General features: G+C 43.9%; 1 protein-coding gene across 1 annotated transcript in view; it reads right to left on the bottom strand.

Annotated features, from left to right (window-relative positions):
* LOC146210295 (uncharacterized) overlaps nucleotides 1–27,960 on the bottom strand; it is a 155,266-nt gene that overhangs the window by 20,803 nt on the left and 106,503 nt on the right. The gene's annotated exons all lie outside the window — the stretch shown is intronic.

The raw sequence follows: 27,960 nt of genomic DNA on the forward strand, positions 1-27,960 counted from the left end.
TCGCTAGAATACAACAGCAGGGAGAACTTGGGTGATTCACGATATGATGATGTATAGCCCATGTCATATATTCATTTTGTAGCTTGAAGATCACTGCATCACGTTCTTAATTGGATATAAAGGCGCTGGATATGAAAGCTAAAACAGAAGCAATCTGCTGCAGTGATGTGAATTCCTAATGGTTCCATATATAGTAGCCTCTACTCGGCATAATTTTCCTAGTAGGCAACAAGAAACACATTTTTTTCCAAAGTATGAGAAATTCATTCATATTTACCTTCTTTTTAGGTAACATCTGGCTGTTATTCACTTCAATGAAAATTCTTCAGGCTCCAGGCACAGAAAAAAAAAAGGAGAGGACCGCTGGAAAGTGAAAATTACAAAATCAAGAACAGGACATTTCAGTGCCGCTCCAATGAAAATGGAGCCTACCTTTTGTAAGTTACAACTTTGTTCTACTTATAATATTACACGAAAAAATAAGTGAACTGTTGTAATCTCGATGACTATTTCACGCAGCGCACGTCCACAGGCTCCTCCAGGATGCGGAGAAACGGTCTCAGGGCTCTACACACAGAGACAGCTGCAAGCATAGCTTCAGAGCGCCACTTTATGACTGATACCTATGAAAGACCATCAAAAGAAGAACTGCACACAGGCACAGATTTGCGCTTCATCACGACTATTCAATTGCACAATACAACTGTCAGTATGCTTGACCCAAATGCTCGACAAACTGGCATCAGCGCCGCAAAGCATTGGCCACTGGAGCAGAAACAATTGTTTAAATATGTTTGCTGCGACTAGCAATAGCTGGAGAGCAGTTTCATATGACTTTTTCTGGCATAGTGAGTGCAGTCTTGTACCCATGTCTCTGTGTTTCGCTTCTGGCTGAGGCCAAGCAAAAGTGCTCACAAAACATGTTGCTGTTTGCTTATCGCGGCAACCCCACATGGTGTACAACCGCCCGCAGGCCCTTCAAGTATTGCATCAAAGCTGCCGCTTGAAACAAAAAGTAGGAAAGGCAGAGCAAATGTGGGTTCAGGGTGTGCGCAAGGCTAGATTGCGAATAATTATGCCGATCAAAGTTGTTCAGCTTCTTGAGGCCAAGCTGGAAGTAAATGGAAGTAATTAAAGTGAGCAGACTTCACAAGTGACCATTTCACATATCTCTTTTCACGGGCTCGCAGTTCCCCATTCGTTAAGCTACACAGTTTGCAAGACAACAGTGTAATTGCGCTGATTATTATTATGTGCGCGAAATAATACTGCGTTCTTAGCGGTAATTTATATTGCTAGCGACTAAAAAAACACAGCGCTTCACCGCGGAGACAGTTTTTTTTTCTTAATAACGTTGTTTACTGCCTCAGAGCATAATGGAATATGCTCTAGAACCTATCTAGAGAAATGCTGTAGGCCTTCTCTGGAAATAAAGTTGTTTTCTTCGTTTCTTCGGTGCCTCCTCATCACTGCACGTCATGTGAAACCTTGCAAGGGGCAGATACAGCATGCGTATCCTAACACGTGTTTACCGCGGTGGCTTGTATCTCTCCGGCTCAACCATTCAGTCGTTTGTGGCGAAACTGCACACGGAGCTTTGATATTGCGGTAACTTATTTGCTCGTAGTAAGTTAGGTAAGGGTGCTTAATTTGTTGCTGCTGCGTACAATGCAAACCTGCAATCTGCGCCAGTATCAGGGGCCGAAAGCTGCCAATGCCGGCACACGATACCGCGGATTCACGCATCGTGCACGGCCGAGCCAGGTAGGTACAGTTGTCTTAGCTAATTTACTATAAGACAAAAGTTTATACGCTACAAACTTACTATGTGCCAAAATGAGCTTGACGCAATCAAGTCAACAATTGAGCCGGTAGGATTTTAAAAGCCGCCACAGTAATGATGCATCACAACACTCTCATTGCACCTGTGAAACCGTCGTTTATCTGTGCGCTATATTCAGGCTAGTAAACACATTACTTACCAGCGTACGTTGTCGCCTTGACTCGATCCGAGGTGCGTATTTTGGTTTGGTGGACACGGGAACGGAGCGGTTGCCTCCGAAATTTTGCTGCACTACGTACGACGCGGTGCACTGATGCACGGCATTTAACGCACCGACCTAATGCTGGAGACCAGTAAGCCGACTTCGAAGTCCATTTCGCATGGGAGACACAAAAAACGAGAACATACACAGGCGGAAAGCGCCACGCAGGGAACTGAAACGAGGTTGCTGCGTGGTGCCCGCGTGAGACTGGAAGTGCAAGGAAAAAAGCTTTTAAAAAGGTTTGTAGAAACAAGTTGCGCACAGAAGGACACACACAGGAAAAATAAACACAGGTAGGCAGAACGAGCACAAACTATCAACTGGTTTATTACTCGTTTAAGCCCACATTTACAGGCAGTGTACACGCATGCCTACAAAAAGATAGGTGCGGAAGGAGTGAGAGGGCAAATCACAACCTGTGCGACAATCACCCAAAGCCGCTCAAAAAATTCCTTTCCAAATTGTACAGGGAAACAGAAGTGTCACTAACACAATTATCGCCTTTTTTCTTGATATGATACGCCTCTAGAATTTCACGGGCTACTTTATCATTGCTCCTGCCTAGAATTCTAATGCTTGTAAACACTGGTTCAGAACCGACGCATGCAATGCAATGAGAAGGCAAATTTGCTCCTTCCCTATTTCTAATAGAATGCTGATGCTCCCCTGCACGTTCATTGACGCAGCGTCCTGTCTGGCCCACATACACACGTCCGCACTTGAGTGGGATCTGGTACACGACGCCCGTGGCACATTCTACAAATCTTTCGGCATGTTTAATATCGCATGCTCTTCGTCGAGCGCCTTCCGCACTGATCCTGATCCCTGCGAGCTTGTGTGGAGCTGAAATAACCACAGGGATGCCATGCCTGTTTGCCACTTTTTTTATGTTGTGGGCGACATATACGGGACGACCGTAGTCCTTCTTCGGGGCAATCGCTCCGTACTGTTGGTGCTGTTCTCTTTTTTCACCTTCTTAAGAATGTTCTCAGCCACAGCTGAGATGACCTAACAGGGGAAGCCAGCCGAAATCAGCCTGTTTATCAAAACTGGTCTTCATTGCATGCAGAGAAGATTCTAGGCATGAGCTGGCTGTGGCTCTCTTAACTACCTTAGAATGAAGGAGCCCTTTCTGCGCTCTTGGAGCCAGCAGACGTGATGAAAACTAAACTCCAGGCTAAGATCTGAAAACTGCAGCGCACCTTTCGTCGGAAGTTCATGCGTAAACTTTAGACCCTTCCCATAACGTTTAAAAAGAGCTAAAATGCTATTCACTGTATGAGTAAAAGTTTTTTGTTTAGATAAAACAATTAAAAAATCATCAAGTACCCTAAGTACCCCCTGGTTAGTAAGCCCCTGATTCAGGGATTGGTCAATAGCGGCTAAAAATATGTGTCCTGTGCGTATCCTTCTGTGCGCAACTTGTTTCTACAATAGTATGCGCCAATTCGCCCCAACAAGAAGTTCTTCTAAATAAAAATGTTTGTCCACAAAAACATTCTAATTTTATTTCCTAATAACTAAAAGTTAAGCGTATTTCAATTATTTTGGCATAAGTGGTGGTTTAATGCCTGTGTGACGTCGCAAAGAAGCAGGCTAATAGTCATTCAAAAATGCATGTACGTAGCAGCGTTGCAAAGAGGAGAAGGAGGACCGCTAAAGTCGAAGGAAAGAGCACCAACTTTCGTATAGAATTGCGCGACCTGTACTGCCCGTAGACGTGTTTTATTACGTTCAAATGTGTATCGCAGCATAATCTAGCGACTGAGATAGTTTGTGAGCAATGCTCAGGAGGTGTTTGTGGGCCCCTTTAAGCATGCTCCTATGTTCCTACCATCTTCTAGTGCTGCGTTGCAACAACAAAGGTTCTTCTGTATATGCTCAAGCACACGAGGAGCACTCACCGACTGGCATATGTATTAAGTGCCTAGTAACCAAATGAACATGTTTTGTCTGCTTTTGCACCTACAGGCCTAACAAGACATATTATTAATGTCCACAATGGCCATGATCATCGATGCCTGCAAGAGAAGCTGTCGCGCAAGGAATTACTTAACCAGGTACACAGCATTTTCTTTGGAGAGGAATATTCTACTTAGGCAGGTGTAAATAATATTTGTAAAATACCATGTCAGTGTTGCCTTCTGTAGGTGCGAGTTGCAGGCAGAACTTGAAACAATGTTGTGTCGTTTTATCATCCGGATAAATTAAATTTATGCTGCCCAAAGTTCTACACCCTATTTTGCCTTCTGCTCATTGTAATAGAGATGAAATTAAGTAGTTTTCTCTGCCCACAACTGTGCTTTGTTCTTTATGTTTGCAGGAAGCTTTGTGCGCCTTCTGAAATACATTTCTCAGCTGTCGGAGAACACCCAGTTCTCGAGTTCTTCTCATAATTCGCTTTGTTCCAAAATCAGTGGCGTACACACCTTGTCTGCGAGGTAAAATTATTGCTTGTCGAAAGTTTAATTTTTTTTATCCAACTACTGGCTGTGCACTTGCAGAACTCAACTAGCCATACTGCACCACAATGAAAACGCGATGCAAGGAAGGCAAACCTGTTTACTACTGAAAGCAAATAAAGGACAGGATTATGAAAACTGAGGCCATTTCTGGGTTTACACCTAGAGATGTCGACTCTTAAAAATTGGGAAAAGACCTGGCTAAAAAAAATGTGCACACACAAAAGAGATAGACAAGGGGACAATTATAAAAGATGTTAAACCAACTAACCCGGCAACATGCTTTACTGGCCTACAGAAATGGCCGCATTATTTTACTGGATGAGGAAGCACAGTTACTTTGATGCTGCAACAATGTGCTACAAAACTTCTGCTAGAAGAGCACTGAATAAGGGTTGAGAAGTTCACAAGCCGAGCCACCGTTTCGACAAGGGCATCACTGGCGGGGAGTAAGTGAGCTTTTGCTTTCGAAGAATAAAAGCAAGGAGAGAAGGAGTGGGCAGAAAAGAGCCGGGCAAGTAGTCAAAGAATGTTTCTCCAGGTACGATTTTCTGTGAACTTGTAACCTGGAAAAAAATAAAACAGTGGCAGCAGCAGGAAAAATTATCATACGAGGTAGATGATGAGTTAGCATCTAACTAGATTTGATGCTGGCATGTGTTTCTTGAAAGCAATACAGCTGCATCGGAAAAGGAGGTGAGAACAATAGTAAAAAAATACAAAAATAATGCCGTGCCTGGAGCATTATCCCAAGAAAATGATTCAAGGGGGAACCAAAGTAAGGAACGATAAGCAGGAAAGATGTTTGGAAACACATCTGCAGCTATTCTACTATAAATAAGCTAAGGGGAGGGGGGGGGGGGGGGGGAGGGGTGTTTACAATTTTTGCTTTATGCGGTTGCCTTCCCAACTAGTTGAAGCAAAGAGGGAATATTTTAGGGATTCTAATGTCCCTTTCAAGATATTTTTTTTTTCTGTTGGTTCCAGTGTTCTAAATTCATGAATTAGAAATGCCTCCCTATATTTATTATCCCTTCAATATTTCAGGCCTGACTGGAGAACAAAAAATTTAATTTCACCAGAATTATAGCCATTCTCATTGAAATGGTTAGAAACCTCTGTCGGTAGGGTTTTGCCTGAATGCTCTACCCCCTCCCCCCCCCCCCTCCCCCCTTATTTGCAGTAGAATAAGCTGCAGATGTTTTTCCAAACATGTTTCTTAATTTGGTTCCCTCTTTAACTCTTTTTGTTGGATAATGCCCCAGGTATGACTTACTTTGATTTATTTATTTCTCCATTTGCCCTCTCCTTCTTGAAAGTTCTCAACTATTCCGCTATAGCTGTATTTTTAATAAGGTGCTTTTGGAATACCTGTCAAGAAACAAGTGCCAGCATCAAGCCTGCAATGCATAATCCCCCCCTTCTTGCTGCTGCCACTTTACTTTCTCTTTGAGGCTCATAGAAACTCATACTAAAGAAAACATTCTTTCACTTCTTGCCCTGCTCCTTTCTGCCCCGTCCATCAACACAGCTCCCCCTCTCCCTTTTAGCTTTAAACCCCATCACTGATGACCGCGCTACACAGGCAAATGCAAATCTTCTTGTTAAAATGGCTCGGCTTGCAAACTGAGACCATTATTCACTGCTCTTTTATACTATGCAGCCATCTTCTTCTCATCCTACCCTAAAACTTCTGCTGGTCATTTCAGAGTATGTGCAAAACCTTCTGGAAGTAGCAGTTGAAAAATGCAGCACACAATGCTTTTCTGCCATGAAAGAGATCAAACATTCCCCAATGCCACCACCAATGTTGGCACAACATGCACGGCTGCCCAAAGAAACTCTTATGGCAAGGCGCATGCTACGCTTCAAGATGTAGGTTGCTGTGCATGCCATCTATAATTGGTCTCACAAGGTGTTTGTAGCAGTGCCAAAGACACCATGTACCAAACAGGATCATGCATACTATAATAGCCAATTGTGTTTTTCTACATCTCTCATCCCAGCGCATTTCGTTCCCACTGTCGCCTCTGCTGATTCGGGGGGCAAGAGGCTCATACAAGTACAATTACCTATTACAGTGTGCGTGATCCTGAATAGGCCAAGGCGCCCCTGCCTTTCGCGTCTTGTGAGACCAAGTATAGTTTGGACTAGTAATTGTGATATGTGGGATGTAGTATCATTGAAAAACTTTGCATAAGTTACAGAGCATGCTGCAGTCGAGGCTTTGGCCAAGATTTTTTTTTTATTCCTTGTGTACGACAATCAGCTAGGTTATTGCACCTGGGCCGTGCTTCCAGTGTTCTGGATTTCTCGTTTGGTTTGGTTTGGTTAGTTTGTGGGGTTTAACGTCCCAAAGCAACTCAGGCTATGAAAGACGCCGTAGTGGAGGACTCCGGAAATTTCAACCAACCAGGGTTCTTTAACGTGCACTGACAATGCACAGCACAGGGGCGCCTTGCTTTTCAGTTCAGTTCAGTTCAGGCGTTCAGTCGTGTCCGACTCTTCGTGACCCTATGGACCATGTCACGCCACGCTTTCCGGTCTCTCACTATCTTCTTAACATCACATAGCTTCATCTGCAATGCCTCGAGAATGCCATCTAACCATCGCGTTCGCTGCCTACCCCTTCTCCGGCGACCCTCAACCTTTCCCAACATCAAATCTTCCTCCAGCGACTCCTCTCTTCTCATCAGATGACCAAAGTAGCTGAGCTTTAACTTTAGAATTTGACCCTCCAATGAGCAGTCAGGGTTTATGGTCGACAATATCGACTGATTTGATCTTCTGGCAGTCCAAGGAACTCTTAAGAGTCTTCGCCAGCACCACAATTCAAACGCATCAATTCTTCGGCGGTCAGCCTTTTTCACAGTCCAACTCTCGCATCCATACATCACAACTGGAAAGACCATAGCACGGGTTATACGGATCTTGGTTGGCAGACTACTGTCTCTGCTCTTTACTAGGCGGTCAAGGCTAACCATTGCTCTCTTTCCCAGAAGCAGGCGTCTCCTAATTTCATGGCTGCAGTCTCCTTCCGAGGTAATCTTGGCGCCCAAGAACAGAAAATCTGTCACAGCTTCCACTTCTTGTCCATTGATGCTCCAGGACTTGATAGGGCAAGACGCCATGATCTTCGTCTTTTTAATGTTCAGTTTAAGCCCAAACTTCTCACTCTCTTCTTGTACGTGCATCAGAAGTCTCTTGAGTTCCACTTCGCTTTCTGCCATTAAAGTGGTATCATCCGCATATCTAAGGTTGTTGATACGTTTTCCAGCAACCTTCACTCCAGCTGAAGACTCGTCCAGACCGGCCTTCCTCATGATGCACTCTGCATATAGGTTAAATAGGCAGGGCGACAGTATGCAGCCTTGCCTCACCCCTTTCTCAATCGGAAACCAATCAGTAAGACCATGCCCAGTTCTGACTGTGGCCTCTTGCCCTTCATAAAGGTTCCTGAGGAGACAGATGAGGTGAATTGGAACTCCCATCTCTTGGAGAGCTTGCCACAATCTGCTGTGATCTACGCAGTCAAACGCTTTCGCATAATCAATAAAGCAGAAGTAAATGGGTTTCTGGAACTCTCTTGCTTTTTCCATGATCCAGCGAAGGTTGGCAATTTGGTCTCTAGTTCCTCTGCCCTTGCGAAACCCAGCTTGCACGTCCGGAAGCTCCCGATCCACATACTGCTGCAGCCTACCGTGAAGGATTTTCAACATCACCTTGCTAGCATGCGAAATAAGCGCGATCGTGCGGTAGTTGGAACAATCTTTGGCACTGCCTTTCTTTGGAATGGGGATGTAAACTGACCTCCTCCAATCCTGTGGCCACTGCAGGGTTGTCCAAATCTTTTGACATAATGTATGCAGTGTGTTAACAGCGTCGTGGTTGAGGTTTTGAAGCAACTCAGCTGGAATACCATCAATTCCGCTAGCTTTGTTCTTAGCAAGGCTGGCTAAGGCCCATTCAACTTCACTCTTCAGGATGCCCGGCTCGAGATCAGTGATCACAACCGTCCTATGTTGGGTTTGCACATCCGGGTCCTTCTTGTACAGTTCTTCTGTGTATTCCTGCCACCTCTTCTTTATCTCTGAGGCTTCAGTGAGGTCCTTGCCTCGTTTGTCCTTTATCACGCTCAGCTTAGCACAGAAGCTTCCTTTGATATCTTTGATTGTCTTATACAGAGCTCTTGTGTTCCTTAATTGGCTGTTGTCCTCAACTGCTTGACACTGTATGTTCAGGAAGGCATTCTTATCTCTCCTTGCTATTTTCTGAAAATCCGCATTGAGAACCTTGTATCTTTCTCTTTCCCCCATACCTTTTGCCATCCTCCTTTCCTCAGCTATTTGCAAAGCCTCTTCAGATAACCAGTTTGCTTTTTTACATTTCTTTTGCTTTGGAACTACCTTAGTAGCAACTTCTTGTATTATATCACGAACATCAGTCCACATCTATTCGGGCTTTTTGTCTTCTAGATCTAATTCTTGAAATCGATTCCTCACTTCCACAGCATATTCTAATGGAATCTGATCCAGATCATACCTGAAAGGCCTTCTAGTTTTCTGCGTTTTCCTCAATCGAAGCTTAATTTTGGCAACAAGAAGCTGATGATCGGTGCCACAATCGGCCCCAGGCCTTGTTTTTACTGCTTGTATAGCGCTTCTCCATCTCTGCCGGCAAATAATATAATCGATCCGATTCCTGTACAGACCGTCCGGTGAAATCCATGTGTACAGGCGCCTCTTGTGCTGTTGAAAATGAGTATTCGCTATGGTCGGGTTGTTTTCTTGACAGAACTCTACTAGCCTCTGCCCAGCTTCATTTGGCTCACCAAGACCGAACTTGCCTGTAATTCCGGATATTTCTTCATTCCCGACCTTAGCATTCCAGTCTCCTATGAGAAAAACGACGTCTGATGATGGGGTGCGGTCTAAAAGGCATTGTAGGTCCGCATAAAATCTCTCAACGTCAGCTTCTTCAGCAGCAGTGGTCGGTGCCTTGCTTTTCACCTCCATCGAAAAGCTGCTGCCGAGGCCAGGATTCGATCCCGCGTCCTTGGGAACAGTAGTCGAGCGCCGTAACAACTGCGCCACCCTGGCGGGGCAGGAATTCTTGTATTAGGTATACAGTGGCAGTGTTTCGCTAACAGGGCTTCCAGGTTTTCACTGAACTCAAATCCAGCAATGAGTGGGACCAAAAGTGTTTTTGCACTGCCTAAAGGACCATATGTAACAAGTGCGTTTCCTACAAATTCCGGTCAGTGCCACATTTAAGCCAGGTCACGGTAAAGAAAGACACTTCATGCGTGCTATTTCTGACTTTGCAAACAGAAGGGACATATTCATCTTGGATCCACAGAACCACAGGTCATGTCAGGAATGTATGTGACTGGCAATGATGCAACATGAGAAGTACCATTCTTCGTGAGATTGGAACACACTTCCAAATGAAAGAGCTGCCATTAAGGTTGCCTTATTTTCACTCTGAAGCCGGCCATGATCCAGTGCATCATGGCCATCTCATCAAATCTCATCAACCAGTCTGCATGATTTCAGCTTTCAACAGGGCCGTCGAAAACCTTGCTTTATTCTCTTGTGTACCGCTTTATGACAAGTCGCAACCTTCTGCATTCCTCCTAATTTGAGTTTCACGCGTTTCTAATTGTTTTGCAGTCTCTCTGAAGCAGCACTGTTTTCATTCCAGGCTCAGGGAACATCGGCATTACTCAATCCACTTTATTTAAAAAGTGTGTTTTGCACATTCTCTTTCTTATCACTGCCTGTCCAACCTTTATTGGGTTTTAACATGAATTTGAAATCTGCTGCAGAGGCAGGGTTATCCAAGCTTAGGAAGCCCACAGTGGTTGCTTCTTAGCCCAAATCTGTGGAGCATTGCAGTTTACGGACTGCTTCTCTGCAATCTCCAATTTCTATTCTGCCACAGGGGCAATCGTGTTTTTAAAATTATAAAAAACGTGGCTATTTGCATTGGTTGGATAAAAAATCTTTCTTTGCAACAAAGTGCCTGTCCGTAACATTTTCAACTTACCTCTTGCAGTTTAGCTCACTGGCTTACTAGTTTGCATATATCTCTTTTCTGATGTCTACTAAAAGTGGCAAAAAAAGGACATCTTTTTCCCTTTAAATACGCATTTTCAAAACTTACTGGCGGCCCTTATCTATGCAAGACATAGGCGCAGCCACACCGCTAGGCGGCAGAGAATAAGCTTTTTCTGCTCCTTTAAAAGAACCGCTCCTCATCTTTTTTTTCTGCACCTACCATTTCGGCAGAAGCCTGTGGCATAACAAATTTCCTGGTCCTGAGGTAGAAATTGGTCAGCTGTGTGGTATGCTTTGAACTGAAGAATGTGATGAACATCAATAGCTGTGTAGACAGACAACATTGGAGGGCTCAAATTTGACGGCATGTCTCTCAGGACAGTAAACCGAATTTTCCCTCTCAACATGGTAGCATAGGTGGATGGATTTTGTCCCTTTTAGTGTCCTGACATGAGCTTTTATATGGTTATATAGATGGCAGAGCTGTTGCACGCAGGCAGCAGGCAGCGCTTCAGTCTCCATAATTCTGTTCAGTCCTGCCTGCATTTCTGAATAGAATATTTTTGGGGTATGTCATTGCTGCTGCTTTATGAAGCCCACATTTTATACATAATGCTTTGTAACAGTCTCAAAATGTTTGCAAAATGAAAAACTGATCACTGAGGTTCCAGTTGCAACTTAGGAAGCTTGATCTTGCTTTATGTTGGCACTTGAAGTTTTGCTTGTGTGAAACAACGAAGCAATGAAGCCATTGCAGCCGCCCTTGCTATGAGTAGTCTGATTGCATAGAACTTAGTGTCTTCATTGAACTTCATAGTGACTTTTTACATTCCTAGTCTTTGTAATGGCTGTCACATAATGCCTGTTTGCAGACATGATTTGGAGCTGTACAGTAAGAGTTGTGGAAGAACAGGACCAGTTTTTTTTAATATCAGCCTGGTACTAGAGGTCAGGGAAGACAGTTGGGGTAGTTGGTGAATTTTTGTAAATGGCTGCGACATTGCAACTAGCGTGGAAAAAAAAAAAAGGAATAGCGACAGTAAGATACCAACGGGACAGCACGCCAGACTTCAACGTTTATTCCACACGTAAAGGAATTTGACACTTGACGTTAGCGCATGCTCAGGAGACTCTTTTTGGCCCTCCCCCCCATTCTTTTATCAAAGAAGCAAGCTATCATAAAAAAAAATCAAGACACATTAACACATGTTTTTCAACAATTATTTTTTTTTGTCAGGGGTATTGACGTGGTGCTGGAGCACTTGTACCCTGTCTTATCAAATCAACCTGCCTGTAGAGCCGCCTCAGCACTCGCACGTGGCGAATGTGCGGCCAAATGACCACCAGCCATCAGAGCTGTTTACGCAGTCTTTCATTCAAGCACTGGCCTGTTTGTCCAATACAGGATTTGCAAAAAATAGACCACCCCCATGATGCAGTTCAAAAACCATGTGGCATGTTTGGTTCCGCAGGGTTTTGCATGGTGAGCATTGTTCACCATCCGGCAAATTTTTGACAGCTTTCGTGAGGAACAACGCGCATGCCACACAGCAGCCTTTTTGGGACAGGCAGTCATTACTTTTCTTTTCCAGTCTCTCCCATAATCGGTATCCCTTTTTTTTCCCACTCTAGCTGCAATGTCATTTACAGATACTAGAGGGTACCTGTTCATTCAGTTTGTGCTTATCACTAGAGGAAAACTACTGGGGCAGCTGCAAAATGCACGTGACCATAATAAATGCAAAACTATTGTGACCTTGCAGAGTCAATTCGTAAATCAATATCTAAGTGCTCTGAATTTGATCTTTGCAATATATTGTGTAATTTACATCCAGAACCTCTTGTGTTACTTTAAAAAGCTGAGCTTTTTAATTGTTCTCATAAACTAGTAATTTTTTCTGCTCATGCTCACAATTCATCATTCTTCTCTTTTCTTGGTCCCACCATGGCCAAATTTTACGGAACTCGTAAAACCATGATCTCTATTGCTTATTTTTGCCCGCACCATACCTGAACATGGTATGGAGGTGACGGCTTTTGTGATTAACATATGTACTGACACTGCCTAGAACTATGATATGATTGCCTGAAGGCATGAGACCGTGTACATGTTGCCTCTTCTTCATTGTCGTAGTACTGTTTGGCTCCCATAGCTGTGTGCCCTCGGGGTTAAGCAGCAAAATCTCAGTCATGGCTTTTTAGCTGGGGCAACATCCCAGTATGTTACAAGTGCTTGGTATGATTCAGTGCATCAACTTACAATACTTTGACATGGAAAACAACAGTGAACATAAAATAGAACTGCACCACTTGCATTGCAAAATTTCTAGCAATGGGCTTTCTTTACGACTGCAGTGGCACCGAGGTTCTTGGACATCATAGCTCCCTTGCCCGGCAATGTTTTCTGCTGGTCTATTGCAGTGATGCTGCTACAGCACTTGGCAATCTTTTTGTCCCTGTTTGTGTGTGTGATGATTGCGTACAGGCTGCATACCACAAGTGACGCATAGTCTAAATATGCTTGAGAGTGGATTATGTTCTTTGCAAGCTGCTGCAAATACTCTGTTGCACCATACTGTGCATATTTATCACGAAGACATTTAAAAAACTTTCTCGGCTCAGCCACTGGCTTATTTGCAAGAAAATTCTGCACGGAGCTCACATATTACGATAATCTTTGTATCTTAAGTTTGACAGTGGCACACGATACCAACCCTTAATTCTCTATGCCATGATCAGAGGCCAAAAGCCATCAATGCTGGGTTGCCGATGAAGGGCAGTATCTGTTTTCAAAGAAAAGTGCTAGGACACAAAAGGCAAGCATCGCAAAGTGTCTCTTGAAGATGACAAATGGCACCACCCCTGCCCTTTGGCGTCTTTCAATTTGTTTACCTTGGTACAGACAACATCACACGCAGTTGAACCAGATAATTAGCATTCATTGTTAAACTTACTAGAAGAAAATGTTGGCACCATATGCAGTTCCACAACAAACAAGAAAGGGTGCAAATACTCCTCCATTTTGCTCCAAACTGCTTTCCCTGCTCCACAACTGCTTCAAACTGGCTGTCTCAATGTTTTGCCATCAAATTTAGCCCACAAAAATTGCCATCTGATGCAATATGATTAAATGACCGAGAAATGCAGCATGACGATGCCATGTCTTCGGTTGCATGAGCAAGCTATCGGAGCAACCATTTTTAGAGGTATTTCGGTAGCAGGAGAAGGATAATTAAGCTGCCGGCAGCCGCAGTTTAGCAATAAGGAGGAGCTGACTGACGTGCAAGTTGTAGCTGCAATGGCAGAGAGCTGAAAGCATGCAAATACCACGCGGACAATGTGCACTTTTTTTGCAGCCTTTACAAAGCTTTATCAGTTTATGCTGCACTGCCAGAGATAGTCAGAGTAGCTAGGGTTTCTTGTCTTGTGATGTACTGCAGCTATCTGCAAGCACAGCTGGTACATGCGCTGCTCAGCTAATATTGGTTGGTTTGTGGGGTTTAACGTCCCAAAGCAACTCAGACTATGAGAAACGTCATAGTGGAGGACTCCGGAAATTTCGACCACCTGGGGTTCTTTAACGTGCACTGACATCGCACAGCACACGGACGCCTTGCTTTTCGCCTCCACCGAAAAGCTGCCGCCGAGGCCGGGATTCGATCCCGCGTCGTTGGGAACAGTAGTCGAGCGTCGTAACCACTGCGCCACCCCGGCGGGGTGCTCAGCTAATATTGTGGCATGCGATTCTAACACTGTGTTGTGCTATTCCTCCAGATCTAGATCTACTTACCAGTGCTTCGAAACCTTAGAAGTGTGCACAAGCTTCGCTATTTTAAGCTATGTGATCTTGACAGCTAGCTCAACTGATTTTGGTTACATATATGCTTTGTATATAAGAGAAATGCGCAACAACTTCAACAGGACACAGGAAGAAACACACAAAACAGTTCACGAGCGCTCGTGAACTGTTTTGTGCGTTTCTTCCTGTGTCCTGTTGAAGTTGTTGCGCATTTCTCTTATATACTATGCAGAACCAACTAGCCCGACAACACGCTCTTCTGAATATATGCTTTTTTTTTTTCTGAAAACGGTAGGAGGTATACAATGCCAAAGAACTGTATCATGGTTAATATCATACTGTGAATCAATGAAAACATAAGGAGGATCACGAAAAAAAGAATAAAAATCTCTTTCAAGCATATTTGATTTTTACTTGAGTTGTATTACGAAAATGCAACTGCATGATGTATATGAGTTGCATTTTTAGCATTGCTGTATTCATTTTGCATGCATCATACCCCAAACTGTATGTAGCTAACACTGTACGACCAAAAACCTCTGTTGAAGGCCTGGGTCGGCTAGTAACGTAGCTATTCCGGCAGTCAGAGAGACATAACCACTTGCCGAGGCTGCAGTGCATGCGAGAAAACCCCACTCATAAGCAAAATTAACCAACCCTAGTGTGTGGGACATTCTGCGCTTTTCACATACAACTGTGGAAGCTCTCCATGATTGAAATTTCCATGCCTGATTCCCCAATACCAATTGCTGCATTATGTCGGCCAAAAAAAAGGAAGTACTAAAACAAAAGCTTTGTTTTAATGGCCTCTCTTGAAATGCGAAACCATTATTTTTTCCAATCAAAGCTGGGAAGAGCCTGTACCTATTCTGCTGTTGTGTACTTTGTGCTGGAGTCTGACAGAAAAACTATAGATTGTGTACATTCAGATGTATAGGCTGTTAATGCATATAAATACTGAAATGTGGGAATGTACAACTACTGCACTATATGCAATGTGTTCAAGGTAAAAAAAGTCAATTACGAAAAGCCAGGCATAAAATCTGGTTCTTCATAATGAAAACATCAATTGAAAGCAAGGTATCAACGCTTAGCACAGCTTTGCTATGGGCACCAATTAAGAGAAGCAGTCAGGCACAAGAAACTCGCCAAAGATAAAAGTGACTAGTCTTTATTATACAGCCATGAAAGAGCAAATATTCTTGGAAATGGGAAACCGTTCTCGTACTGTAATTACACCTCTTATTACTTTCTCCAGCAGAACTTTTGGAGCACATTTTAATTACAGCATGTGATTAATCCAAGCAAGGCTCATGCAGAGTAAGGAAGAGTAAATTGTGACAAAATGCCTAGTACAGGCTGCAGAAATGAGCTCCAATAGGCCTGCGGGCATGTAACAGCAAGCTGTAAGAAAATGCATAGTATAGAGCACAGAAATCTTGCCCTGGCAAGATTCATACCTTTTATCCTTACCGACATAAAAGCTGCTAGCTAGGCCAGCTCCTGCCTACCTAGCAGAATTTTGCACACAGCAAATGAAAATGCAGCACCTTGAATTGCATCACAAGTAGCTTATGTGGATATTCATTTAATTTTCGCATGCTTTGTACAAAAAAAATTCAACAATCCTGTCCGAGAGTATAGGCTATGGCAGGCAATTAAGCGTTTCAAAATCTGTGCATGCAAAATTCAAAAGGCAGTGAAACTGCTTTTGCTTTGCTGAAGAGCAAAATTTGGTTTTATATGTGCCATACAATGAAAGATGAAAAACAGAATGCTGTCCTGAAGATTATCCCTCTTTATACACATGATATCCATCTTGCTCGTATTTCTCTGGCAATTTTGTGCGTGCTCACTTGGCTAGTGAAATCATGTTTCGTTGTAAAATCATTGCTTACACAACAACAACTGCTAATAGTGACACGCTGGCCTAGTCAGGCAATAAGACCAACCATTGACAGCTGATTAGTAAGCACTAGCCGTGGTTGTAGAAACTTGCATTTAGCAGAAATGGCCGGGGAGTAAATTGCTCAATACTTATAATATATCACGCTATACTGACGAAGGCCAAACAACACAATTTACGAACCTTCTGAACAAGTGGAACGACTGCTCGCTGCTACCGTCATCATGTGAAAACAGCTGTAGCGCATAGCGCAAGTCGCCCGAGCAATACCTTGGTGCTCCTGATTCCTGAACGAGAGAAAACAACCTACTTTACAGTTTCCTAGCGTTCACAGCACAATTCAACATTCGCCATTGACAAAATACTCGAAATAAAGCCTCGTGTTCCACGTGCAACTCACCGTCAACGGTCAGCCAGCGTATCGCAACAGCCAACTGTTTTCGCCGTTCACAACTCGACGGCACTCGGAACATCTTGTATCGCATTCTAGTTGAGTTGGAAGCCGTGCAGAAGACCTCATTCCCAGCAAATTGGGCGCAAATATCAAGTAAATAAAGGCCGCCTGCAAGCAATGCCAGCAGAAACCAAACCACAAAAACCAAAATTCACATGGCAAAGCCTAGCCGTGACGTAACGTAACTTGGACACCACCAATAAGGCACTAAATCACAGGAGTTTCCATAAAAATAATGTTAAAACCTACCCTGCATGGATAAAATGAAGACGTTAGTTTTAGACAAAAAATTACTGCTGCCTGGATAATAATAATATATTAATAATAATAATAATATCATTAATAATAATAATAGGTGGTGTCCAAGTTTTGGCGGACATTGCGTCACGGCGAGGATTTATCACGTGAATTTTGACTTCCGGGTCGTTGTGGCTTGGTTTCTGCTGGCACTGCTTCCCGGTGTGCGGTATCAACCTTTATTCTCTAGATATTTGCACTCAATGTGCTGGGATTGAGGTGTTAGAAACTACGGCAACTAGAACGCGATACAAGATCTTCCGAGTGCCATCGAGTTGTGAACGGCGAAAACTTTTTGGCCGTTGCGATGCGCTGGCTGACCGTCGACAGCGAGCTGCAGATGGAACACGAGGCTTTGAGTATTTTGTTAATGACAAGTGTTGGACAGCGCTCTGAAAGCTAGAAAATTTTGTGAAGTAGGTTGTTTGCTCTCGTTCGAAAGCACCAAGTTCTCTCTCGGGTGACTTTGGCTATGCGCTGGTAGCAGCGAGCGCTCGTTCCACGACTTCAAAAGGTTCGCAAATTTTGTTGTTTGGCCGTCAGTACAGCGCGATATTATAAGTACTGATCAATTTTGTGCCCTACCATTTCTGCTAAATGAAAGTTTCTAGAACCACGGCGAGTCAATGTATTACGCTGCCTAAAATTTCGGACACTCTACACTCTAAGGAGGGCTATTCGATTTTTCAGACATTCCAAGCGTCAGCCGGGCCAACTGCCACACATTTTGTGCAGTGTCGCCGCCATCTAGTTTGTTTACTTTTTCCTTCAATAGCCTCGAAACCGATGCCAGCCTTGCGTGCCGCTCCTCAGCTAAACTGACGCTGGATCGAGGCTATATTATCTGCCTAGCAGCTTTCGTTTCCGGGACAACGTCGCTGCCGAGTGCTTTTTTTTTTTTCTTTTAGCGTGATCAATTCGACTGCCTGTTCCCCTGTGTGTTTGCCGTGCGTTTCAAGTGCATTGCCGAGAGTAGCGAGTAGGCCTAGCTGTGGTCGTGCTGATGCGAGAACTACGTTCTGTCGCTACTGTGGCTCTCATTTAATTGAATCGGCTTCAGTTCTTCAAGGAGCTGTTTCCAGATTTTTTTTCCTTTTTTTTTTGCGTGCAGCGAGAAGGCACTCAACAGAGTCGGTGTTGTGATCCAGTGGTTGGTAGTTGATGGTTGTACTTCTCCAAGAAGCTGTTTCCAGATTTTATAAGGAGTTATTTTTTTTTTTTTGCGTGCAGCGAGAAGGCACTCAACAGAGTCGGTGTTGTGATCCAGTGGTTGGTAGTTGATGGTTGTACTTCTTCAAGAAGCTGTTTCCAGATTTTATAAGGAGTTTTTTTTTTTTTTTGCGTGCAGCGAGAAGGCACTCAACAGAGTCGGTGTTGTGATCCAGTGGTTGGTAGTTGATGGTTGTACTTCTTCAAGAAGCTGTTTCCAGATTTTATAAGGAGTTATTTTTTTTTTGCGTGCAGCGAGAAGGCACTCAACAGAGTCGGTGTTGCGATCCAGTGGTTGGTAGTTGATGGTTGTACTTCTTCAAGAAGCTGTTTCCAGATTTTATAAGGAGTTATTTTTTTTTTTTGCGTGCAGCGAGAAGGCACTCAACAGAGTCGGTGTTGTGATCCAGTGGTTGGTAGTTGATGGTTGTACTTCTTCAAGAAGCTGTTTCCTGATTTTATAAGGAGTTATTTTTTTTTTTTGCGTGCAGCGAGAAGGCACTCAACAGAGTCGGTGTTGTGATCCAGTGGTTGGTAGTTGATGGTTGTACTTCTTCAAGAAGCTGTTTCCATATTTAATAAGGAGTTATTTTTTTTTTTTGCGTGCAGCGAGAAGGCACTCAACAGAGTCGGTGTTGTGATCCAGTGGTTGGTAGTTGATGGTTGTACTTCTTCAAGAAGCTGTTTCCATATTTAATAAGGAGTTATTTTTTTTTTTTTGCGTGCAGCGAGAAGGCACTCAACAGAGTCGGTGTTGTGATCCAGTAGTTGGTGGTTGTGGTGTGCCTCGACAGTGGGAAAACCTACTCTGTCGATTTGAGTGGAGCACCTGGCACGCTCGCCGATGCGTGGAAGTCTGTAGCACCTACAACGCTGCGCAATTGCTTCCGCCACGCGGGATTTGTGCGGAATGACGAGTCGGCTGCCTTGGACGAGGAGAGCGTCTTCAAGCAGCTTTCAGGCAGTGAGCAGCTCATTCCCGACCTTTGCACTGCTGGCGTCGAAATTCCATCGGCCGCCTCATTTTCAGAGTTCACAGACGTGGACCACGAGTTGGAACTGTGGGCTGGGCTCACAGATGCAGAAATTATTCGCCAAGTGCTTGTGGAGTCTGAGAGCGACGACGACGATGACTCACCTGCAGCAGCGTGCAAAACGCAAGCTGAGCTGATGCAAGCGAAATTCAGGCGGACCTGTTAGCACAGAAGCGAAGCGTGGTGCAGAAAAGCATTTGAGACTTTTTCCGGCCTCAAAGTGAATAATAGGCAATAAATTGAGCTTTTTTTTTGGTACATATTTGTTTTTTTGGACTGCCCAATTTTTCGCACATTTCGTGGTCCATTGAGAGTCCGAAAAATCAGTCGTCAACTGTATTCTTGCCTTGTGTAGAAAGAGAGCCAGTTAAATACTGTTGCAGGAATAAAAATTAATGGCATTTTTCTATACTCTGGGTCAGAGTCATGAAATCTTCATTTAAGTGCAGCACTAACATTTTCCAGCTATTTTTCATCTTTCATAACGTAGAAACGCGGACAGCTGAGATGCATGGTATAAAACCAAATTTTGCTGTTCAGCAAAGCAGTTTTACAATGGCCTAGCATTAGCAGATGCATCTACATAAGCTACTTGTGATGCATATGCATGAAGTTTATATGTTATTTTCATTTGCTGCGTGGCCTTCAGATGGAAAACAAGGCACTGGTGGCCATTGGCTATCTCAACAAGTGCAAAATTCTGCAAGGTAGGCAGAGGCTGGCCTAGCAAGCAGTTTTTATGTCTAAGGGTAAGAAGTATGAATTTTTCCGAGGCAAGGCTTATGTGCTCTGTGCTATGCATTTTCTTACAGCTCGCTATTACTTGCCCAACAGGTCTTTTGAAGCTCATTTCTACAGCCTGTACTAGGCATTTTGTCACAATTTACTATTCCTCATTCCCAGCCTTGCTTGGAGGTCATTAATCACATGCTGTAAAAAATGTGCTGCAAAAGTTCTGCTGGACAAAGTAACATGAGGCTTAATTACAATATGAGAACAGTTTCCCATTTCCAAGAACATTTGCTTTTTCATGGATGTATAATAAAGACTAGTAACTTTTACCTTTGCCTATTTTCTTGCACCCGACTGTTTCTCTTGGTGCCCATAGCAAAGCTGTGCTAAGCGTTGATACGTCTTTCAGTTGACGTTTTCGTTATGAAGAACCACAAGACGAGTTGACTTTATGCCTGGCTTTTTGTATTTGACTCCTTTACCTTGAACACATTGCATATAGTGCTCAAGTTATACATTCCAGCATTTCAGTATGCATGCATTAACAATCATGTGCCTATACTGGAAACTTTGAATGTAGTATACACAATCTAGGTTTTCTGTCTAGCCAGGCCCCAAGCACAAGGTACACAACAGCAAAATAGTTACAGGCTCTTCCTAGCTTTGATTGGAAAAAATAATGGTTTCGCATCCTGGAGTTTTGATGATTTCAAGACAGGCCATTAAAACAGTTTTTGTTTTAGTACTTCCCTTTTTTTGACCGACATAATGCAGCAGTCAGTATTGGGGAATCAAGCATGGGAATTTCGAACATGGAGAGCTTCCACAGTTGTATGTGAATAGCGTAAAATGTCCCACACACTATGCTAGTTAATTTTGTTTATGAGTGGGGTTTTCTCACATGCACTGATGCCTCAGCAAATGGATATGTCTCTCTGCCTGCCGGAATATAGCTACGTTACTAGCCGACCCAGGCCCTCAACAAGTATTAGTAGAGGTTTTTGGCCATATAGTCTTAGCTACATACATGTTGGGGTATGATGCATGCAAAATGAATACAGCAATGCTAAAAATGCAACTCATATACATCATGCAGTTTCATTTTCGTAATACAACTCAAGTAAAAATCAAATATGCTTGAAAGAGATTTTTATTCTTTTTTTTCGTGATCCTCATTATGTTTTCATTGATTCACAGTATGATATTAACCATGATACAGTTCTTTGGCATTGTATACCTCCTACCGTTTTCAGAAAAAAAAAAACTAGCACACATGTAAACAAAATCAGTTGAGCTAGCTGTGAAGAGAATTTAGCTTAAAATAGCTAAGATTGTGCGCTAGTAAGTAAATATCTGAAAGATTAGCCATGGCACAATTTTGGCTGAGAAACGCGGTGTACCTGCCGTGCTTGCACAGTGCTGCACAATAAGACAAGAGCTACTCTGACTCTCTTGGGCAGTGCAGCATAAAGCTCTGTAAAGGCTGCAAAAAATGGGCACTATGTCCTCCTGCTATTTGCACGCTTTCAGCTCTCTGCCATCGCAAATACAACTGGCGCGACAGTCCGCTCGTTAGTATCACTAAACTGCAGCTGCCAGCAGTCTAATTATCCAGCTTCTGCTAGCGAAATACCTCTAAAGAATGCTTACTCTAGAATATATTAGAGATATATGAAGCGACTGCCTGGTAGCATCAATGAAAAATGAACTTTGCCAATTCTCCGCACTTGCATGTTTCTTGTCAGAAGCCTTGAGCTTGTCTTTTTCAGCACATCTCTGAAGCACTGTGCTACCTCGATTGAGGTTCAGCTTGGTCAGAATTGCCTCGGTGGCGAATCAAAGCTTCAACTGTGAAGAGCGAGGCGTGCCTGGTCTTTTGTACAAGTGACCAAATGACAGAATGCAGACTCTCATTTCAGTTCTTCCCCTTCATACAGCGCTCCAGAAGTTTCCTTTTAGAGAGACATGTATAGACATGTGTTGTATTTGTGTTTTGGTGGAGCTTCTTGCTTTGCCACTGCCACCAAGACTGTCGGCCACCGAGGCTCTGCTTTCCTTGTTTTTGAGCAAAAGACTGCGAATGCTGCACCCATCCGTTTGTGAACACAATCTTCTTTTTCCATGCCATAGACTCTTTCTTGCTGGAGGCTATTGAAAGCTCGACTGTCTCCATCACACAACATTGTTGTGTACCGAAATCCAAGCTTTTCGACAGACCGGCCAAAGAGAATCTTGGCAGCTTCTACCTCCATTTGGCCAGGGTTGCTCAAAGTATTTTTTTGGCAGATGTGGCTAGCTGACCATTCTGCGTGTTGATCATCTTCTTCTTTGGGGCCGAGCCGGCATCCCAAGCAGAAGTTCGATAGCACCACAAAGTCAAGCACATATACTGTGAATAACTCAATGACAGTTCCCACACAAATGTGTGACGAGTGCCCTCTAGTTAGCCAAGTTCCGTCAAAAGAAACGGCAATATTGCCTGGATTTGAAAACTGCAGATCCGAGTACAGCGACTTTACTGCACTTCTCTGTCACGAGTGCAGCTGCTTTCAGAGCTGCAGGATTAAGCTTTCCTTTTTACATAGTCCTGGAAGGTCTTTTTGTGCATGCCACAGTGGGAGATATTCAGAGCAGAAAACACATCGTTCAGCACAGTATGGCCGTTACCAGTGCTCATAACAGCACGAGTTGCAAGCAAATTCACCTCGAAGGATTATCCCCGGCCCTTGGTGAACTCCATCTGGCTCAAAGTTCTCCACAGACATCACAGCTCATAACAAGCTTCACTGCAATTCCATACCCTTTCTTCGAAATGTTCATTGGGCTGCCACACACTTTGCACCGCACGTGCTGTTGAAGCAGATCATTCACCTCCGCCAGACTCAGCACGACAAACTCTGTTCCGTTGGTCGAGTCGCACGGAGCTTCAGATGAGGACGAAGGCAAAAGCGAGTGCTTTCGGCGAGTTGCGGACATCGACGACAACCGGCGCTGTTCCTCGTTCACTCGGCGTTCAGCCGCTGCAATCTCGTCGCGCAAACGAAGCACTGTGTCAACGCACACTGTTTGCCCTACTTCATCGGCCGTGGTGGCCGCTATCTCGTCACGAGAACGAAAAACCGCGTTGACGCGCACAATTTGTTCCACTTCATCGGCCGTGGTGGCCGCTATCTCATCGCGAGAACCACACACCGCGTCAACGCGCACTGTTTGTCCCGCGTCAACAGACGCGGTGGTAGCGGCACGTGTCCGCATCTGCCGCGGGTACGCGGGCTCATTGACGTCGCTGACTTGTCGCGCTTTCGAGGCCGCCCTTTTCATTGCTTAACGGTGCGTTGTCCGGAACTTTCTATGTCCACCAGCCATAGCAGCAAGAATAAGAAAGTCGCGTTGCGCACCAATCAGCAACTCTGCAGCTAAGCGAGCAACGTGACAAGATGGCGACCGATGCGCTTTTGTCTGGCAGACGATGCTTCCAACATCCAATTGGGAGCCTGAGTTCGCCCCACATGACGCGAAAGCACCAATGCTGTACGTTTCTTTTACTATTCTTTTCAAGGTGTATACTGCCATGGTTGCTGGTCGAAAAAAATTATCCCGCTAAAAACTGACTGTAGAGTGCAGCTTTCAAACGAGACCAAAATGGCCGCACTGCGTGCAGCCATTAGCGCGGCACGTGACGTTGAAATTCGCGATTCCAGGAGCATTTTTATGAGCCAGAACGGTCCCGTTACTGACTTTATTCGCTAATATCTCGATACATACGCATCAGAATACATTATTATTTCAAGAGTAACTTCTTTAGAGCTTCAAGATTGTGATAAAAAAATACTTGAAAAAAAAAACAATTTTTTCACTATTTTTCGTCTTCAAACACTCAGGTCTCCCCTTAATAATATTTTACGCTGTGTTTTCTATCTGACTTTTGTACCATATTTATTATATCTAGAATACTTGCTTTGTTATCTTTATTGTGTTCTTTTTATCACAGCGTTTTGTCCATTGTAGAGTTTCCTCTTGTCATTTAACTTGTCGTCTTTTGTCAATATCTTTTTCGTGGCGTTTTATTTTTGTCACTGTACCCTATTATTATGCAGTGTAATTTGGACTAAAATTTATAAACATTCAATTGTTTGTAAAGGAAAGTGAACTATTTGAACTTATTCCTCAATCACACACCGACACACATACTTCACGGGTTGACCGGCCTAACTTTTAAATGTGTTGTCAAACCTCATAGAGGGATGACGGGTAACCGTAAAGAGGATCCAGCGCCTCTTTTGACCGTAAAGGTGGAGGTTTGTGACAGGGTCACTACTGCCAGAACTACACTCGATGGCCACATATGCAACTGCTAAATCTTATGAATGCGCGCTATGCAATCGCCAAAACTTTATACCCTAATCCCGTGTACTTGCGCTAGGCCTACTCATCGCTGAACAGGCCTGCACTTCGGCGCCGATTACATTTCTGAACAAGGTCATTGCTGATTAGAAGGGGGAACATGTATAGTGTAGCCACTTGTTTTCCTTTTTCTAACACAGTTAAGCTACAGACAAGCGCAGCCATTCAAGCCGTTAACTCATCGAGTGTCAAGATCTCACTCGGCCTGCGATCTGACCAAAACCGATCGGGCAATCGTCCGCTGATCAGTTCAGTCAGCGTCGCGAGGCCGAAAACCTCCCACTATGGTGATGGGCGACCGTTGGTCATGCTAGCATCGTTGTTGGTGTAATGCAACAGATGAGTGCGTCGATAAGCTATGCTGAAGAAAACATGCCTTACTCTACATCGCCATATCTTCATTGAGCACATCTGCATGAGGGACGACCACTGTCATCTGATAGTGCAGACGACGCTCCGCTGCGTATCCTCGTCGCTCGAGCATTTCAAAATGGTAGTCACTCTCGGTGGGAAGAGCTTCTCGATTCCAATTTCTATCACGTTTCTTTTTGCAAGTAGAATCACAGGCCTGTGTATTGTTACGGTAAAAATAAGAAAGGGGGGTGTTTATTTACAGTGCTGACGCCACGGGACAAGGTGAAGCCTACTAGCCCCCAGAAACCAACGCTTCTTTTTCTTCTTCTGCCGCACCATCACAATCCTTCATCGTCATCAGTAGCGTGACATTTCCCCCCTACTCAGCCGTAGCCCTCTGTGCGTGTTCGTCAGTCGTGCGAGGCTGACACGGCTTCAAGCGGGCAACATGACATAGTTCGGTTTTGGCAGACCGACGGCCCGATGCTGTCAGGCGGGCTATTGCATAAGTTAAATCACTGATGCGTTTGTACTTATTCACAGAAGTACAAAACGGCAATATATCGACCGACCTGTCATTGCCCCTTTAACGATCTCATGTGAATCCCTCTGCCCTGTGGTGGTGATGGACAACATTGATAACGTGTAACTAGAACAATGGGCTAGATAAGGAGGAAAATATTCATCCACTCCCACTGTCACTATCATACAACACTTCAGAAATAGTTGCATCACTTCTTTCCTCCTGCTTCAGGAGAGGAAAATAGGCCGTGCCAGAGAGAACTTGTGAAGAGTCAGTGCTGTATCTATGTCTCCCCTCGCCCTAGTCTTGCGCACTGCATTGATAACGTCAAACCAACATGTCCAAGCGCCTACCTTATCTGAAATCCTACGTAGAACAATGGGCCCTTGTCCGCGTTTCAGTGCCAAGCCCTGCACCTTGGTTTCCTTGTTCGCGGTGACCCTTTGCCGCCCCCGCAAGCTTTCCTTCTCAGAAGCCTGAAAGCGAAAGTTCTACCTATGGCGATCTTGGCGCTGCTCGGAGACCGACTCGAGAAACCACGGAATAAGACTGCGCAAGATCCTGCGATCAGAATGATGCAGCTAAGAGATTGGCTCTTCCTGAGAGCACACAGTGGCGCGTTTTTAACCAACGCCACAAATGAAAGGCATCTGTTTTTCCAGACTGCTGACCAAACACGAAATTCCTGTAACAGTGCACACTACTACAGCTCCGAGCCAACACCACGAAAAAGTGACTAGGAGGAATCATCCCAGTCAGTGCTGTATTTGTGTCTCCTCTTGTCTTAACAGTTTTCCTAATCTGAGCATTAATGACTGCACCTGTGCTGCAAAACTAATGCATCATTCTCGCACTAATCACAATGATCACCTCTTGTTCTTTTTTTAGTTTCGTGTAGTTAAAATGAAACGGGGTATAAAGTATTGTATGAAATTAGGAGGCACCGCCAAGAGGATTGGCTGGGGAGGGGGATATTTCTTAATCAGGCCCTGCTGACGACACTTTCTGTGGTATATGTAAAAGTGCAGCAAACATTTTTACAGAAACATTCTTGAGGGTGAAATGTTTCACTAGTTGCCATCAAAGACCAAAAAATGGCAAAAAGACAGTCACTAAACTGTCAACATTACACTCACTCATAACACTGAAAAGATAGCACATAAAGAGACTAAAACCAAAGCATTGAAATTTTTGAAGCAAAAAGCTTCACTTACGAGGGTCAGAGCAGAGTTTCGCGTATGCCTTATGCCACGACCGAGTGACGTCAAGCTCTGCCAGTGTTGCCTAGCAACGCTTAAGAGGCGTGCGATTCCTTCTAATAAAACAAAAAGTTAATCTCCATCCGGGAATCGAGCCTCCATTCCCTGGATCCCCAGCCGAGCGCTTTACCACTGTGCCACGCCCTGGGTCGTGAAACGCTCTTCATTCTGCTTGTCTACCGTAAGGACAATAGCGGGATTCCCCGAGTGACAGATACTGTGATTGGCGCGCAATATAAAAGTACCCAAGACTAAATAGTCAAGCAACCCTATTAGGGCGACGCCAAGGATGTGACATCACCCATCGGCTGTCAGCTATCAGGACCAAGCGAGAACAAGTGCGCTCCAACGCCGCCGGGCGGCACTTCTTGCCTTCCGCAAGTGAAAGATGCTGCGCATTTTCTTTCATGAAAACGAATTATAGAACGCGGTCAACTTAGACGCACTCGACATGCAAGCCAAGTAGAGTTTAGCTGCTGACGAACGGCGCAGAAGACTGGAGAAATTAACTACTTCGGATCCCGATGTAGTCACTGCTTTTTGCTAAGTATATCCAGGCATAGCAGAGCTAAACCATCTTTCATTTCTTTACTCAATTCACCGAAAAGGAAAGGAATGCATTGACGAAAAGTTCCTTTTCATCAATGCATTACAGCCAAAAATTATGTTTCATATTTTTAAAGTAAGGAACTTTCCTTTTAAGCATGTCTAAGATATAACCAGTATTTAGGATTTTTATTGGCTGGTTTGTGGGGTTGTCCCAAAGCAACTGAGGCTATGAGACGCCGTAGTAGAGGACTCCACCTGGGGTTCTTTGGGATATCAAACATCATGTTTCCTGCCTGTGGGAAGTCGCCAAAATTACAAATAACTATTTGTCAAGAAGAAAACTTTTCGAAACTTTCGTTTTTGTTAAATTGAAAGCGAGCTTTGAAAATGTGTTTGGAAATTTGCTCTGGATATGTATGGCAGTCTTCTCTGCTCAAATCCTGCCTTTTCTTTGAGATACGACGTCTGGAGTTATTCTACATGAGGACGTGGGTAATTTTTGAGCACAAATAATATTTGTGTTCATTATTCATTGATTCTCCTAACAGCACTGTTGCAACGCAAGAAAGCCAACCAACAAGCAATTAGGCAAGAAGGCCGAATATTTGGCAAAGCCCATTTTAAATGTGTGTCACACTCAAAAAATGCCAAAGCATGGTCCTGGCTCCACACTGTTTACAGCAAGTACATAACTATTTGAAACTAACTATTTGAAAAACTATTTGAAACTAACTAACATAACTATTTGAAGTATTTCTAAAATGACAACAAAGTAGCCAGCAAACAAACTGTGTTGTTTGAACCATTTGACCAATTTAGGCTGTTTGCCACACATGCTATCTCGCACTCTTTAACCATATATCACAGAATTGAA

This window comes from Amblyomma maculatum, chromosome 1 (genome assembly GCF_055883805.1).
Source record: "Amblyomma maculatum isolate TAMU_Amacu chromosome 1, ASM5588380v1, whole genome shotgun sequence".
In the NCBI taxonomy this organism is placed as follows: Eukaryota; Metazoa; Arthropoda; class Arachnida; order Ixodida; family Ixodidae; genus Amblyomma; species Amblyomma maculatum.